The sequence below is a fragment of the Dasypus novemcinctus genome, chromosome 18 (assembly GCF_030445035.2).
Source record: "Dasypus novemcinctus isolate mDasNov1 chromosome 18, mDasNov1.1.hap2, whole genome shotgun sequence".
In the NCBI taxonomy this organism is placed as follows: domain Eukaryota; kingdom Metazoa; phylum Chordata; class Mammalia; order Cingulata; family Dasypodidae; genus Dasypus; species Dasypus novemcinctus.
The window spans coordinates 87968881-87987911 of NC_080690.1; positions in this window are offsets into that span (position 1 = coordinate 87968881).

Consider the following 19031-nt stretch of genomic DNA (forward strand, 5'->3'; position numbering starts at 1 on the left):
AATGGAGATTTCATTACAATGGCTCGAAGGTGGTGGGGAGTGTGGATTCCAGTGTGACTGAACCGAATTTGGCAATCGTCACCTGAGAGTCAACTGCTGTTCCATATGGCTTGAGAAATCCTGAAGCGCTTGAAGTGATTTATAGGACTGCTAATAGCTGGCATATTAGGACTGATTGGTGTCACTGCAGCTGCCGCTACAGCTACTGTGGCCTTGCATGAGGTGGTGCAGACTCAGCAATACATGCATGATTGGCATAAGAATGCTAGTGACTTATGGCATTGTCAAGAACATATTGATGGAAAATTAAACAGTAGAGTTAATGATTTAGAATCAGCAGTTTTACATCTTGGAGATCAAGTATATAACTTAAATCTACTTAAGGGATTGAAATGTGATTGGAATGAAAGTAACTTTTGTATTACTCCACTTGCTTATAATAGTCCTATGTTTGATTGGAAAAAGATTAAAAATCATTTGATAGGTCATGAAGGTAATATGTCCTTAGAAATAGAAGAGGGAAGCGGACTTGGTCCAGTGGTTGGGGCGTCCGTCTACCATATGGGAGGTCCGTGGTTCAGACCCTGGGCCTCCTTGACCCGTGTGGAGCTGGCCCATGCGCAGTGATGATGTGTGCAGGGAGTGCCCTGCCCTGCAGGGGTGTCCCCCACATAGGGGAGCCCCACACGCAAGGAGTGTGCCCCGTAAGGAGAGCCGCCCAGCACAAAAGAAAGTGCAGCCTGCCCAAGATGGCACCGCCCACACTTCCTGAGCCGCTGACGACAACAGAAGCAGACAAAGAAACAAGACGCAGTAAATAGACACAGAGAACAGACAACCGGGGGGTGGGGGTGGGGTGGGATTAAATAAATAGATAAATCTTAAAAAAAAAGATTAGTATTTTAAAAAAAATAGAAGAATTACAGAAAAAGATATTAGAAATGTCTCATAATCAGATTTATGTAGCTGAAGATAAGGATATCTTTAATGATTTAATGCCTCATTTTAATAAGCTTTATCCAGTAGATTGGTGGAAGTCTCAACATTTTTTATCAGCATTAGGAATAGGATTTTGTGTATTAATCTTGTTGCTCATTGTTGTCGCTTGCCTGGGACGAGAAGTATACCGAAGACTGCACCATGTCGACATGATGGGACAAGCTAATAATTTGGTACTTGCTAAAACCCTGATATAATTCCCCATAGTCAGAGTGCTTGACTGGTAGTCAATGACAGGTAAGACTCTCAGAGGAGGACAACCTAAGACAGGCACAGTCACCCTGACTAAAACAAAAAGGGGAAATGTGGGAAACAAACGCATGTTGTTTCCATGGAAGCAAGTTACTTTCTGACCATTGGGTCATGCTGTCCCTAGAGATATATGTGCAGGTGGCTAATCTCTCTGGGAAACATAACATTCCAGCAGAACCCAGACTCGATATCTCAAGTAACCTGGGCAAAAAGATTAATGAGTATGTTTGTTTCAATAATATAATAGAATATTATGAGCTTTAGTAACTATCTTATCCACTGTGCACTGTGTTATTTAGAATGAGGTAATGGGAATAGTTAGCTAGAATAGTTGCTGGTTCTCACAATTGCTTGGGGGTATATAAAGAAGCCCTTGAAATTAATAAACTTGTCTGATGAGCTTGAGGCTTCAATGCTCACAGATCCCCTGAACCCAATCTTTCTTTGTCTTTCATTCCTGATTCCCTTGGGTCCATCGACTCCTACACACCATCATATCTGTTATCTTTCCGCATATGTCTGCAATTTCCTCTCCAAGTGTTTCCTTCATATTTTTAATCTCCTCCTTTACTTCATCAAGTTGGTCTTTAATATATTTTTTGAGATCTTTAATTACTTGTACAATGTTCTACTCCCCTTCCTGGTTTTTAGTTTGTTCATTGGATTCAGCCACGTTTTCCTGATTATTGGTTTGGTTTGTAGTTTTTTTGTTGCTGTCTGGTCATGATTTTATCTTGATGGGTTTAATCAGTTCCTTAGCTTCATTTTCTAGTCTTGGGGATTAATTAGTTTCTGTTCATGCATAAGTGTTATGTCTTCTCTTTGTCACTTTGTTCTTCTTACTCTCTTTTCTTTTTGCTGGCTAAGTTCACTTTGAAGGAAAATATTAGGGCCAGGGAAAACAGAATGAGTAATAAAAGATAATGTATAAAGTAGTATTGGTAATAAATGTTAACAGAGCAACAATGTGAGATCTGGGAGAATGGGTATTAGACTCATGTAAGTTGTGTAGGGTTATAGCAGTAAGTAGAGTACCTATAATGAGACAGTCAACTGAATATGGGGAGGAATATAGTATGAATTAAAAAGCCAGTGTTTTCATGAGAGAGGGAAAGAGAAAAGAAAGACAATAATAGCAAGAGTGAATAAAAGACAGAAAACAGAACAAAGGTATTAGAAATTAAAATTCAGACAATTTGGGGGCCAAAGAAAGGGAGGTGGAATGTAAGAGAAACAGTAGATGATGGATAATAACAAGATGTGGGGGAAAGGGGATAGTGTAGGTGGCCAAAATCAATTCACACAGAAAAGAGGAAATGGAGGATGAGGAAACACAGCAAGTGTGAAGTGCTCCCTGCAGAACCTATTATATAAATAAAATAAAATAAAATAAGAAGAAAAAGAGAGAAAAGAAAAAAAAGAGAAGAGAAAAAGGGGGTGGGCAAAGAAAAAGGGGGGGGGGGAACAAGCAAGAAAAAGAAAAGGAGAGAAAAACTAAATAAATGAAAAAGGACCTTGGGGGATAAAACGGGAGAAAAGACCAGGAGACAATGCAATATTAGCAACCAAGAAAAGGGAAAAAGGAAAAAGAAAAAAGAAAAAAACCCCACAAATGCCGAGGGCTAGGGTAATCAAGGACCTCAGATGGCCCTCAGGGCACGGTGGACTAAGTCTGTGAAACTGTATACTCAAGGTGTGTGAGTCTCTGGAGCATGGGCAACCAGGGTTTAGGGGATACAGAGCTGGGGAGCACACATCTGGTTAACAGGGGGCCTGGGAGCACTGCCACACAACACAGTCTTCAGGGATCCCTGCAGCTGGGCGCCATCTCTAGCGGGAGGGGTCCCACCAGCAACCTCTGACCTCCGTGGCAGAAACCCAAAATTCCACCTCTTGCAAGAATCTCCTCCATCACTGTCTCACCAAATTGACTTCCAGACACCTCCTGCCCTGCAAGCCCCCAAAACAGCCCACTCGGGGCTTGGGAACTCCCCAGCAGAACAACGCCTTTAGGAATCACCACTGCTGGGCCGCCAGCCCCAGGGGGAAGGGTCCTGTTCACAACCCCGACCTCCGTGAAAGAGACCAAAATTCTACCTCTTGCAAGAATCTCCTCTGTCACTGTCCCACTAAATCAATGTCCAGACACCTCCTGCCCTGAAGGCACCCAAAACAGCTTGGTCCAGCAGGACTCCAACCCTACTCAGCTGCTTCTTTGCATGACAGATTATGAGGTGCAGTCACTCAGATGCCATCTTGCCCCCTTACCAAAATAAAGGAAATTAAGAAGACCCTGGGTGAGCATAAAGAACAGTTTGAAAGCCTTCAAAGAAAAGTAAGGCCTTATGGGAATGAAAGACATGATGGATGAGATTAAAAATACATTAGAGTGACTCACCTTGCAGCATGCTCACAGTTTATGCCTCAGATTGTGTACTTGTTTTCTTATTTCTTAATAAATTCTTTACTCCCTTGTCTACCCTATGGTGTGTCCTTAAATTCTTTTATGCAACATAAGCCAAGAACCTAGGAGTCCAGAACCAAGAGACTACTGTCGGCATATTTGGTGAGCTGAGCCAGGAGACAAAGAGGCAAGTAACACTTCTCAACCCCCACTGAGGACTGGTGAATTTTTAAAGACTGTACATGCCCTTTTTGTTTTATTAGTGAGGCCCTGAGATTACCTCCAGGACCCCTGAGACTGTTTGCTTGTAAGCTGCAGAACAGTCTGCTTTTTAAGATGCCTCTCAATATTGGGTTTAACTGAGGAACTCAGTCCCTGGGAGGGATCATGAGATCAGCTTTCTTATGGCTATCTCCTAAGACCTCTGCAAAGTAGGCCAAAGAAAGGTTCCTAGACAGCCTCTTTCCTAGTGGGAAAGTCCAGCTTGGGAATTAAGGTCTGGGAACCAGAGCCAGACATCTTCCAAGACCTCTAAGGCCTTGGGGATGCCCAGAGACATAAGGCTCCCAATCCCTGGAATGTGGAGACAGTGAGCAGGGCTCCCGACCTCCAGGACACTGAGTTGGTTAGCAATCCATTCAACCAGATCTAGCAGTAGGATGCCACCAACACTGATCAACACATTTACCCTCCCCAAGGATGATGGGATAACCTAACTGGGAGAACCTGCCTACTGATGGTCTAAAAGGAAGAAGCTAATCTTTTCTTGCCACACCATGAGGCCATAGTATGGCTGAGAGTGTCTCTGCATAGGACTCTGAATTCCAGTTATTCCTGTGTAAAAGAGGAGAGGACAGACAGATGTGAGGGCCAGAGACCATGTGATCATGTCTCCTTAAAGAGATGAGGATTATACACTTTGGATAGACTGTATGGTATGTGGATATATCTCAATAAAACTGCTGAATAAATAAAAACATAATTGTGCAGAAATAGCAAGAAATAGTAGCTATGTACAGCAGGGGAAACAGAGAGATTGAGAGGTGGAGAATTTTCTTGTTTACTTGTTTGTTTGTTTTTTTGTTATTGAAATAATGCTAATGCTCTAATAATGATTGAAGTGAATGCACAACTATGTGATTATACAAAATATCATTGATTGTACACTTTGGGTGAATTGTATGCTTTATTACTATGTACCAATAAAATTGATTTGTTTAAAGAATAATTTAAAAATTCAAAAAAGAGATAAAGAAATAAATGCACTACTAAACCTGTCAATTATAAGCTCAGGGAAATTACTCAGAGGCGGAACTAGAAACACAGCCAGTCTGCATTGGATATCCATAGAACACTGCAGAAACTTTCCCTGGACCTCCAAACTTCCATTAACTCCATTTTAGAAATAACCTTCTCAGTTTTCAACAATTTAGACCATGACACCAAGTTGGAAAAGGTAAGGAGCAGCAGGAGCAGGGTCTGGGAAAGTCTCACATTTTCTTAATTAACATAGAAACCAATTACTCAGTCCTAGTCTGCACTCCAGGCTCCTCTAACCTTGGTTGTGCCTAATGAGGGTAGTGAATGGGAAAGCAAGATCTAGGCCATTTACTAAACCTCTCGCCTATAGAATAAGAAACCTCCTCATATTCCATCAATTAAGATTTAAAAGTTCCTGGAAAATGGCTTCCATCAGGTCTTTCCCTAAGCTAGGTATGTGTAAAATTCTCTCTTCTGTAATGGTGGAAGGTAACATAAAATGAGTCTTTAAATATCCATACTGTCTTGCAATCAGAATTAGTTCAACTGTTGGAAAACAGAAAAACCTTGGGGAGGTTGTTACTAACAAAACAGTTTTAGTTTGTTAGTTAATAAATGAAAGTGCCCAATTTGTTCTAAAGTGAAAACTTACTAGAAACTGTAAAGAAGAGCTAAGATCATTATATAGATGCCTTTATATTATAAAACAGCATAAGGATAATATCTGAAATTACTATAACTGGGTGGATTTAGCCTTGGACATTGAACATATGACTGTGATAGTAATCTTAGATGAATTTACCTTTGATTATGGTTACTTTGAGTCTAGCTTCTCCCTTAGACTTGAGCTATTGTGATAGTAATTCTAAACTGGGTTTGCTTTGCTTATGGTTATTTCAGGGCTGGCCTCACCTTTGTGATGGTAGCTACTCTATTCTCCCCTGATTGTAACATGGCAGCTTCTGTCCCTGTACCTCAGGGAAAGGCAAATTTGAGACAACCCTTTCTCCTGTCCTTCCAATGGTGTTAATAACCCTGCTTCTCTCATGACTCCAGGTGTGAAGTCTACTGCTGCCTAGTGGAATTCTTGACCCTAAAGATTGTACATTCACTCTTCCAGTTTGGCAGGTGCCAGAGTCCTTTTACCACCAAAGATGGGAGTGGTGGCTTCCTACCTTGAGTCTTGAGATTCCTAAAAGCAGCAAGTCATGAAAGAAACCAGTTTCCCTGAGATTTCAATGACCTCAGTGAGTATATACTGGTCAAAAGTCAAAGGTCTGTCAAAGTCAAAATGGGAAATAAGCAAAGCTCTGAAGTAAAGGAAAGTGTAAATTGTATTTTAAAGCATTGGGGACAATTTGGTTATAAGTCAATAATTAAAGAATGAAATTCTTGTGCAAAACTGTTACCAGATTTTATTTTGGTGCTTGGTTATGCTGCAGAAATGAATTTCAAGAGCACATCAGGTGAGTTAGGCCAATAATTTATTCAGGTAGAGAGGGAAGAGAAATGGGAGAAAATAACAGGCCAGGGGTCCCAGATAGAGAGGAAGGAGGTGAAAAGCAATAAAGACGGCTTATTTACAGACTACAATTCCCTATCATAGGTAATAAATGCCCAGGTTTTACTTGCATGGTTACATGGCAGAGGAAAAATGGTGAGAGCGGTGTGCTCAGGGCAGGAACAGGTCCAAAGGCAAGAGAGTAGAGCACATGTGTGCTTAGGCCTGTGCCTGGCTTTTAAACTGTTAATTATTCTACCCTTTGCTAATGGCAGGGCAGGGGTTCCAGCTGTTTGCCATTTTGATTGATTACCCCACCTATCAATTCCCCATGAAGGCCCAATGGTAAAGTCCTTGGGGAATATCTGGGGCTTCTCCTGTTTTCCAGAGGAAGTATTTGTTCTATATGGCAGGATCTTGTCTTCCAGCTGCCATCTTGGGGGTTACTGATGTCCATGTGGACTGCCTGCTTCATTCCTCCCCTCAGGGAGTTTACACCTTTAATCTTAAAAGGGTGTTGAAGGGAGATGAACTTTCTTCTGTAGCTACTTCCTACTGGTTAGGGGCAGTAGACCCTACCTGACACAGTGTAAAACCCTCCTGCTATTCTATCTCAGTTGGAGGAAGATGGGCCTGGCATCCTGGGTAAAGCTGGATGAAGTTCCCATATGGCTAAGAGGATGTTGATTCTGGAAGAAATAAACATAATTAGAACTTTGAGAATATATGGTCCTACTAAGAGGACACTGGACTACAGAAGTAGAAAAGGTCAGGTGCCTGCAAAGCCTGCATTTTCCCAAAGTTGATGGGAAAGTATATTCTTCCTTCAGTAGAATGGGAAGAAGCATTGCCCTTTTTAGGGAAAACAGACAAGGTTTCTTAAAGGGAAGTCTGGTTTGTTCTCCCCCTAGCAATAGGCATTTGGGCTAGAGTTAGAGGGAACAGCTGACTTTGACATAGACACTACTTAGCTCCATTTCTTGAAGAGGTATTTCAGGTCATCTAATAACTGGCATTCATACACCCCATCAGGTGCATCTGGTGAACTGGAACTTTCTTGGGCAGCTTGTTTCATTTGGGATTAACTTTAATAGCTGTGTGAGTAATCATAACTACAGAGTAAAGTTCCTTACATTTTGCCTATAATTGAGCAACTTCTGGTAATTTCTTTGACTGTTTTCACCAGGCTTTGTCTTTTGAAAACCCATTTGGCTAAGCTGGTTAGAACATCCTCCCCCAGATGAGTGGCTTGGTGAAGTCCATGAAGGATTTTCCAGTGCACTGCTCCTGGCAGGTACACTTGAGTATCGTTAACAAGCCATCCATCAGTTTCCAGGGTGAATTCCAGGCTAGCTGCCTTGGTTGGTTCATATTGGGTATACCACAGAACTTCAAGTACTGGTAAAGATACTGGAATAAGGGGTAGGAGGGAAATTTGGGTTTGTGCTCCACTTTAGCAGCTGTGTCAGTTCAAGCATTTCCCTTTGCTATAGCGATGTCTGTCTTCTGATGCCAGAGACAATGCATAACTGCTATTTCTTGAGGTAACAGTATGGCTTTTAGTAAGTCTAGGATTTCTTTCCTGTGCTTAATAGGTGACTTACTGTTAGTAATCAAGCCTCATTTGCTATACAGCAGAGTGAGCATGAAGGACAAGAAAAGCATATTTAGAGTCTGTATAAATATTAGCTCATTACCCTGCTGCTAGTTTTGAACTTTGGGTAAGAGCAATCTGTTCTGCCTTCTGGTCTGAAGTTCCAGGGGGGCAGGCTTTGGCCTCTATGGCTTTAAATTGAGAAACCACTGCATATCCTGCCCTTTTATTTCCTTCTTACTTGCTTTCCCCTGAGCTATAGGGGCAAAAGCTGTTATGAAATAATCATAAGCAAAGGCAAAGGGTGAGATTAGGTTTGAAGTGACCATAAACAAAGGTAAGTCCAGTTTAGAATTTACATTTATAATAGTAGGTTTAGGCTAAATCCACCCAAATATAATTTCAGTTATTAACCTTCTACTGTTTTATAATATAAAGACATCTCTAAATAAACTTAACGCTGAGTTACAGGTTCTAGTAAGTTTTTATCTTACGGTGAATTGGGTACCTTTATTACCTAAGCCACAAGAATTTTATTAGTAACAACTTTGTGAAGTTTTTCTGCTTTTCTAGCAATTAAATAAATTCCACTTATGATTTATACATTAAATACACTAGCAAAGCAGTATTGACTTTTAAAGACTCATTTTCAGGTTACTTTTCACTGTTATCCAATTTCTAACAGGTGAACCCCAAATCTGATTTCCTAGGCACAAGCAAACTGACAAAGTTAAACACAGATTTCAAAACTGAACACGAGATCATGCACAAATTAAAATGGTAGAGAATTTCATGCCTTTAGCATCTCTAAAAACTCTTTGTCAATTGATGGCACATGAGGTTTCTTAGTTTCCAGGAGAGGTTTAGTAACCAGTCTGGATCTTGATCTCTATTCACAATTTTTATAGGCACAACTAAGTTTAAACTGAGAAGTTTGAGGTTTATTCCCTCATTTCCTTAAGGAGACATGACATGAGGTTTCTGGGCCTCAGATTTATCTGTTCTCTTTTCTTACACTGGTTTAACTGGAATTCAGTGTCCTAAACAGAGGCTGCTCTTGGCTATACTGTGGCCACATGGGCCAGCAGTGGGCAGAATTTCCTGATTCCTAAGAGATTCCTATGGAGAGTTTGTTGATATGCTAAAGACTGCACCCATTATCCTAGATAGAATGAAGAAACACCTTTTAATCAACCATTCTGGCATCCCAGAGTCCTAGTCTGACTAAAACTGTCCACTGCTCCACACAATTTGGAGCTGAAGCCCTGCCTCAGAGTCCTGAGAATTTCAATTTTCAGAACTTAACTGGCCCACAAGCATCCTTATGGGTGACCTAGGCCTTGGAGGTATCTGATTCTGGATATCAATGAGCCCAAGCTGGATTGGTGGGAAACTGAGCAGTGGCCCCAAATCAAAGCACCTGAGACATCTGCCCCAGGGGATATTTTGTTGCTCTCTGAATGGATGGGCCCAAGGAATGGGGGCCATTCAGTTTCCTGCTCTGGTTCTCGGCACCATGACCATTATAGGGTCCAACACCAACTGACTCAAACAGAAGTTCCTGAGTTAAATCTCAGGAAACGTTTGGCTGCTCTCTGATTACTGCCACCCCCAGGGAATCATAGAGACCCTGCTGCTGGGCATTCCAGGGGCCACCTGGACTTGGGAGAAAGCCTTAATAGATTTCAACCTGAAGCTGCCAAGTCGAATAGTGCTTTTTCTCCTATCCTTCCAGAAGTCTTAGAAGCAGTCTTAGGTGGCGGCTTGGCCCAGTGGTTAGGGCATCCATCTACCACATGGGAGGTCCGTGGTTCAAACCCTGGGCCTCCTTGACTGGTGTGGAGCTGGCCCATGTGCAGTGCTGATGCATGCAAGGAGTGCCGTGCCACCCAGGGGTGTCCCTGGCTTAGGGGAGCCCCATGTGCAAGGAGTGTGCCCTGTAAGGAGAGCAACCCAGCATGAAAGAAAGCACAGCCTGCCCAAGAATGGTGCCACACACATGGAGAACTGACACAACAAGATGATGCAACAAAAAGAAACACAGATTCCTGTGCTGCTGACAACAATAGAAGTGGACAAAGAAGATGCAGCAAATAGACACAGAGAACAGACAACCAGGGTGAGGGGGAAGGGGAGAGAAATAAATAAATAAATAAATCTTAAAAAAAAAAAGAAGCAGTCTTAGTTCTATGACTTTACCGTCTGATAGTTTCCCAGTTAAACCAGCCACCAAAATGCTATTAAGTGATTAGAGGTTAATTGTTCTAGCTAACAGGCTTTGCAGCCCTGAGGTAACAGGTTTTTTGCAAGACAAAGGCACTTTTCCATTTTCACAGTTTTTAAAACATTCCAAAGCATTCTAACACAAACCTGCAAAGAGAAACTCAGTAGCAAGGGGTAAAAAGGTAAAACATGGGTAAAGGTAAATTATGCAAGGGTATCCTAGCCTGTGACACCCCTGGGGAAGGAACTCCCACAACATCTGTTTTGGCTATCTGTCACCTTCCTGCTTCATCCCCCAGGTAGCTGGGTATAGTTAGATAAGAATGCCACTTGCAAAGCCATGGACCTGCTGGGAGGGGTAAGCCCTTGGCTCTCTGTCATTGCCATGCACCCCTTAGGGGAGAGGGTGGGAGAAGGCAAGAGAAGGCAGGCCCAAGAACAAAGACCCCTACTGATAAAATGGCTTGAAGAAGCTTCACAAGGCCCAGTGCTCTGCCACGGAACCTCTGTCTTGTCAGGGCCAAGATTTAAGCCACTGTCTTATGACCCAGCAATCCTGGCTATGGTCAGATTTCACAAGCCTGAGTGCATGGCAGAGATGCAGAGAATTCCCAAGCCTCAGTCCCTTCCCTCCTGGGATTATGACCTTTGGAGGCTCATAGGTGAACCCATTTAAAATAGAGAACCAAAGGAAGGTATTAAATAGACTGTAGGCCATAGTTTCACTCACCAATAAACTCCTGGACTGGTTCATCAAATATGTTACCAGATTTTATTTAGGTTCTTGGCTATGCTGCAGAAATGAATTTCAAGAGCACACTAGGTGAGTTAGGCCAGTAATTTATTCAGGTAGGGAGGGAAGAGAAATGGGAGAAAATAAAGGTCAGGGGTCCCAGGTAGAGAGGAAGGGAATGAAAAGCAATAAAGAGGGCTGATTTACAGACTACATCTCCCCATTATAGGTAATAAATGCCCAGGTTTTACTTGCAGAGGAAAAATGGTGAGAGTGGTGCTCAGAGGTCAGGAATGACTCCAGAGGCAAGAGAGTAGAGCATGTGCATACTCAGGCCTGTGCCTGGCTTTTAAACTGTTAATCATTCCACCCCTTTGCTAAAGGCAGGGGAGGAGTTTCAGCTGTTTGCTCTTTGGTTGATTATCCCATCCATCAATTCCCTGTGAGGGCCCAATGATAAAGTCCTTGGGGAATATCTGGGGCTTCTCTTGTTTTCCAGAGGAAGTCTCTGTTCTGGATTGCAGAATCTTGGGGAGGGCCTTCCAGCAGCCATCTTGGGGGTTACTGATGTCCACATGGACTCTCTGCCACATTCCAGATCCATCTATTGATTCCCTATCTTACTAGCCTGCTTCAAAACTGCAGGTCATAGTGCAGGTTAAAAGAATTAGAAATAGCCTTCAAAGAATAATAAATGTCATTATTCAGCTCAGTTTTATTTAGCTTGGGTGTTATCTCCCTAGGTTTATTGAATACTAATTAAATAAATTAGCATTATATGTATTAACTCTTTAAGATGCAAATGGCAAGTTCATGTTTAATCAAATATGGATTTGTCCTAAAGTGAAATGACTGGTTTTCACAGAATAGAATGTAGAATGTAAGACAGGGCTTTTAAGTGAATAGAGGTAGATTTCATTGGTTGGTAACTGTAACTAAATATGCTTAATTAGATATGGGGTGGCTAGTCTATGTGGTTATGGTTGATTATAGGAAGTTTATAAAAGCATTGTCTAATCTGAGGTAATTAAATGGCTAATTCCAGGAAGCCACTATTAAATAGAAACCTAAATTGATACTAGTAACAAAAATCAGCTTCACCGCAGAAGAACCTGTCAGAAACCACTGCAATAACTGAAAATGCATTTGCCAGAAAGGCTTTGGTCCCACCCTTGGTAGGGAAGGGAAGTTGTGTTCCTTCTTAACCCCTGGGGGGTCCCAAGGTTAATTGCTGGCAAGTGCAAAACTGTTACTTACTGGACTTTTAATGTCTGGTTTAATGCAAAATTCCTCTGTAAAAGAAAGGTTTCAAGTCAGCCCTTTTCTAGGAAGAATCACACAGCTTGGTTGCTTTGGTCTAGAACTCAGGTCTGGACATCTCCCAAGACCTAGTTTGGCATGGGTCTGGCGCAGCTCTGAGTTCTCAGGATACTGAGACCAGAGTCACAGCCCCAAATGTTTCCCAAGGCCTGAGTGACCCCTGAGCAGTCAGTGCCCCCTAACTTCCTAGAGGGACAGGGGGTGATATTTTGGGATCTTGGTTTGGATTCTAGCTCCAAACATCCCCCAAGACTAAAGAGGCTTGGGTGCTTCCATGTAGAGGCTAAAAGTTTAGTCATACTAAAAGTCTGGGATACCAGATCAGCTGACAAACACTTCTCCAATTTTCCTAGAATATTGGGGGCAGCCCCTCATATAGCAGACCTTGCCCACTGAAGGACTGAGGAAGGAGAAACTTTTTCTTCTGTAACACTGTATGACCATAGTACTGCCATGAAAATGGCCGGCAATGGCCTGCTAATAGCACTCTAAATTATAACCTTATTTTGCAGTTAGATATCTTGTGAAAAAGGGAAGGGAAGTTGGCAAAGTTTCCTTATGTCCAATTCTTTATGGCTGTATGTCAGAACACAGGTTGTGAAACCATCACTAGAAAAGAGAGAACCAGAGAAAAATGGGCCAGGGGAAAAGGAACCTGGACAGAGAAGGCCTGAGAAGGAGAGTGATCTCTTAGATGATCACCTCCTCAGGTCTCCCCTGCATTGTAACCCAGATCCTGAGCCTGGGATCCTGGAGGCCAAGGTCCTGGAGACTAAGGTCCTGGAGACCAAGGTTCCCAAGCCTAAGGTCTCCAAGCCTAAGACCCCCAAATCTAAAGCCCCCTTGGGCTCACCTTCAGCCTCCACACCCCACTTTATGTGCCCATAGCAGGAGTCACCAGGAGTGGGACATCTTTTCACCCTACCAGAGAACCTGAGAATGGCCTCTACCCCATAAAAGAAGTAGCAAAAGGAGACACAGGAACAATTAGAGTCCATGTTCCCTGCTCCCTGACATATTTAGCTCAATGTGAAAAAAAAAATTGGGGTGATTTTCAGAGAGGGCCTAGCTAAATTTATGGAGGAATTCCAGCATGTGATCCTAAAATTTGAGCTAGCATGTGGAGATATGCATACTCTACATGCTGCACCCAGACAATGATGGTAAAGGAAGATAAACTAGATTCCAATGGGAGAATTTGATTTTCATAAAATAATTGTGAAGGTAATTTTTCCTGTACTGCTAAAGAAAAATACCTGTTAATTAACATAATCATAAAAGTTAATTTCATTTGATACGTTACACATTGCATTGGAAGTGTTTAGAAAGGGTATAAAAATTAAGAGATAGATTTCCCTATTGTCAAATTCTCTTGTGCATCCAAACAATGCATTCAGTACACTGCATGGTGCCTCTTCATTTGAGCTATTGACTAGGTTGGTCACTGACCCCTAACACAATAAATGTATCTACTGCATCCCTGGTTATGTTCTTGAAGTGGATGGAGAGTACATTGCAGTTTCAGAGTCTGGCAGCAGCTAGTAGTGGATCTATATGGCCAGATTTACAATCGACATTGTCTCCAGACTGACTCTGTTTCATAGTGCTAAAGGGCAGTATGCACCAGGCCAATGAAATGCTGGACCCTAACTTCCTAGCCTCTCTCTAGAATCAGTGGTGTTGCAGCATGCTGGCTTTGTGAAGGATATACCAAGAGGAGCAATGACTACCAGAGTAATGTGAGTAGAACTTAAAATACAATTGGCGCTATGGCCTGCTCCCATGGAGAAATAACATGCATGGTATTTTTTTCCCCTTCCTTATTTTTTAAAAATGTAACATTCAAAAAATAGGAGGTCCCGATATACCTCACCCCACTCCTCCCACATCAACAACCTCTCTCATCATTGTGGCACATTCATTGCATTTGGTGAATACATTTTGGAGCACTGCTGCAACACATGGATAGCGGTTTACATTGTAGTTTACACTCTCCCCCAGTCCACCCAGTGGGCCATGGCAGGACATACAATGTCCAGCAATTGTCCCTGCAATATCATTTAGGACAACTCCAAGTCCCAAAAATGCCCCCACATCACATCTCTTCTTCCCTCTCCCTGCCCTCAGCACCTCCTGTGGCCACTTTCTGCACTTCAATGCTACAAATTTATTCCATTACTAGTCACAATAGTTCCACAGTAGAATATCAGTAAGTCCACTCTAATCCATACTCTATTCCTCCACCTTGTGGGCCCTGGGATGGATATGTCCACCCTCTCTATATTGAGAGGGGGCTTAGATTCCACATGGATGATGGTTGCTATTCTCCTGCTTGCAGCTGTAGGCACTCTTGGCTCCCTGGTGTGGTGATTGACCTTCTTCAACTTCCTGTTAGCTGGCCGGGGTAAGTCCAATAAACCAGATGGTAGGAGTGGCAAGTCTGCTGAGGCTCAGGGCCTGGCTGTCACATGGACAGTCCAGAGGTTCAGGTCTCTTCAGTATACACCAACCCCAGTGATAACAAAAGTGACAGTGGAGGCATGTGTAGAAAGGGTACATCTGAGTCCAACTCCATCACACTCAGGAACACAACTCCAAAGTAGGGCCAACTGACATGGCACAGAACTCCAAAGCCATCTGTCATGACTGTACAACCTGTGAGTCTCTGTAGTTCTCAGGAAAACCAGTACCTGGGCTTGTATCTACTTTGGCTGTCTCTGGGACTCTGCTGAGGCATGAGTAAGTGCGACCCCTCTGATGACCTCCAACTCTTTTTTGGAGACTCATAGCCATATAAACTCATTTGTCCTTTCCATTTCCCCCTTTTATTCAAGGTCAAAAAACAGTTTTTAACACCCAATATTACATGTAGGCTGAGATATTCTGCTGGTCCGAGTTGGCCCTTTTATTCAAGGTCTTTTTCTAGTTACATCATCAGCTGGTGCTTGGTAGTAATCCCTCAGCACCAGGGAAGCTCATCCATGGGAGTCATGTTCCATGCTGAGAGGAAGGTAATGCATTTACATGCTGAGTTTGGCTTAGAGAGTGACCACATTTGAGCAAGAGGGAGGCTCTCAGAAAGTAACTCTTAGGCATCCTGCAGCTCTAGGCCTAGTTCATATTTCAGGTCCACAGGCTCATAAGCATAGTCATCGGTATCAAGGGCTCATTGGACCATCCGTCTTTATAGATCTTTGCACTTGGGGGATTGTTGCTGTTCCATTGGGGAATGTGATAGACCTCCCCTGGCTAGGAACTCAGCACTCCCTCAGTTGTCTTTTTTAACTGAAACCACTATGAAAATATCCAAACATTTTTATGTACCCTGTATACATGCTCTGGAGAACACCTTCCCAAACATGTGTCCCCGTCAATAACACCCCACTCACATGTTCCTCCTCTGACATAGTTGAAACTCTCTGTGGTCTGAACTTCTTTAAAAATGAAGCCTAATATTTTGCCAAGTTCCATTAATAGTAAAATGGAATATAGTGATGGGTTTAAAGGCTAGATATAGAATACATACTAATTTAGAAAAATCAAATAAAGTAAAAATAAATTGGGGTATCAAAAATGAAAAAATGAAAAACCTTTGTTTTTGACATTTTGCCTTTCATCACTGTTATTGGTGTTGCCCTGTATGTACAGTGACAAGGCAATTTCTTCCATTTCTTCCTCAATATCTACATCCTTTCTCTTTTTTTCCTACTTATTAAGTTTGTGTTCACAAAAGTTTTAGGTCACAGTAATTCACACATAAAATATACAGTACTCCCACATATCCAACATCAAACACTTTGTCCCTTCCCCAGAAATGATATTTTTGCATGTTCATATTATATTTGCTGCAGCTGATGTACAGATATTGAAACAATAGCTTTCAAACATAGTTCCATTTGGGTTTACATTATGGTTTATATTTTAGACTATACAATTTTCTAAATTTTTAGTTATCTTATGTTTTACATTATGGTTTACATTTTAGTCTACAGAATATTATACATTTTTGGTGTAATGTAGCATGTCCTATATCCATCATTGCATGATCTTGTGGAAAACTTGCATTGCCTCACAGTTACGCTGACCCCATCTATTCAATACCTCTTTCTCCCTCCCCTCAGGGCCCACAGTGACAATCAACCTTCATTACTTGAAGGACCATATTCAGAGATACTTGCAACAATGTTGAGAGCTTGACATACTTGACTGCCCTAGCCCATTGGGAGCCACCAATTCCCTAGAGATATACAATTCCCTTGCCTTGAGAACATCAGTCTTCCCCAGAATGTGGGTATACCTTCACTTTCATTGTTTGGGTCTCCACCCAATGATATAACCCACTATGACAAAACGAGCACTCGCATACTCCCTAGAAGCTTGCCCTGGGTCAGATGCCCCCCCCCCCAAGCATCTTAAACAGGTAACCTTCCTTATTATATTTTCTAAAGTGTTTTCTCTACATTATAATTTCAACCACATACCTGACAATCTCCTATGTTCAAATGTTCCCCCCACCCTCCCCCCAATTTCTTGGGCCATCTGACCCTTCCTCCCATTCTTAGCCCCCCTCAGGCACACAAAGCCCCACCAAAAAGGTATCCCTATGCCCCCATTCTATCCCTTCCCTGTACAAATACTTACCTCCAGCTTATCATAGATTTCACCCATATAGGTGTCAGCTCGCAACCTTTCTCTATCCCCCAACTTCCTTTAAGCCTATCATCCAGTCTCTAGCTCTCTGAGACAGCTTGGTTTACTTATTTCATATCAGAGAGGTCATGTTGTATTTGTCCTTCAATGCCTGGGTTGCTTCACTCAACACAAGATTCTCAAGATTCATTCATGTTATCACATGTGTTTGTACTGTATTTGTTCTTATAGCTGAGTAGAATTCCATTGTATGTACATACCACATTTTATTTATCCATTCATCTGTTGATGGGCATTTAGGTTCATTCTAACTTTTGGCAATAGTGCATAGTGCTGCTCTGAACATTGGTGTGCATATATTGGTTTGGGTTCTTGTTTTCAGCTCTACTGGGTATATACCCAGCAGTGGAATTGCTGGGGCACATGGCAAATCTGTAGCTAGTTTTTTGAGAAACCCCCAAACTGACCTCCAGAATGGCTGGATCCTTCTGCATTCCCACCAGCAGTGGATGAGTGTTCCCATTCCTCCACACCCTCTCCAGCACTTGTAGTCTTCTGTTTTTTTTTTTTTTTTTTTTGATAGCTGCCAGTCTTATGGGAGTAAGAAGGTATCTCTTTGCAGTTTTGATTTGCATTTCCCTAATAGCTAGTGATTTTGAGCATGTTTTCATGTGCTTTTTAGCCATTTGTGTTTCTTCTTTGGAGAAGAATCTGTTCAAATCTTTCTCCCATTTTTTAAATGGGTTTTTTTGTCTTTTTATTTTATAGGAGTTCTTTATATATGCAGGATATAAGTCTCCTATCAGATATATGGTTACCAAAATTTTTTTCCATTGTGTAGGCTCTCCCCTGTGCAGGATGAACCAGGCTGGCCACACACAGAAGGAAATAGAGCTGTCATCCTCCCTCATGAATGGAGTCTAGAATGGGTGAGCCATTGGGATCTTGGCCCAAACTCATCACCTCTGCCATAGCTGCTTCCCTGGAGTGACCACCAGGACCCAAGAGCATGACTCATGGCTCCATTTATGTTTTTCTTCCATTGCTCATGTTTTGGATGTAACATTTAGGAGACCTCCACCTACCACACAATTATGAAGACATTTCCCTATAGTATCTTCTAAGAATTTTATGGCACTGATTTTTATATTTAGGCTTTTGACCCATTTTGAGTTGTTATAGATATCATTATCCCAGCATCAGTTGTTGACAAGAGTGCTATGACCCAGCAAAGGGGACTTGGTAGGCTTATTGAAAATCAGTTGACCATAGAGGTGCAGGTTTATTTCTGAAATCTCAATTCTATTCCTTTGATCAATGTGTCTATCTTTTTGCCAGTGCCATACTGTTTTAGACATTGTAGCTTTATAACATGTTTCAAGGTTGGGAAGCATGAGTCCTATGACTTCACTCCTCTTTTTTAGGATATTTTTGCCTATTCAGGACAACTTTCTCTCCAAACAAATTTGGTAATTGACTTTTCTCTTTCTGTAAAGTATCCTGTTGGAAATTTGATTTGGATTGCACTGAATCTATAAATCTATAGAATTGTTTACCTTTCCAATCAATGACCATGGAATGTCTTTCAATTTGTTTAGGTCTTCTTTGGTTTCTTTTAGTAGTGTTTTGTAGTTTGCTAAATACAGACCCTTTACATTCTTGGTTAAATTAATTCCTAAATATTTGATTCTTTTTGATGTAAATATTTGTTGGTATTGTAAATGGAATTTTTTTCTTGATTTCTTCCTCAGATTGTTCATTACTAGTGTCTCGAAGCAAGCACTACTGATTTTGTGTGTTGCTCTTTATCCTGCCATGTCTGAACTCTATTTCTCAATTCTACTAGCTTTGTTTTAGATCTTTAGGAATTTTCTAAATTCAGGGTCATGTCATCTGTAAACAAGGAGAGTTTTAATTCCTCTTTTCAAATTTGGGTGCCTTTTATTTCCTTTTCTTGCCTAATCACATTAGCTAGAACTTCTAGCACAATGTTGAATAATAGTGGTAACAGTGGGCATTCTCATCTTATTTCCAGTCTTAGAGGGAAAATTTTCAACCTTTCTCCATTGAGTATAATATTGGCTGTGGGCTTTTC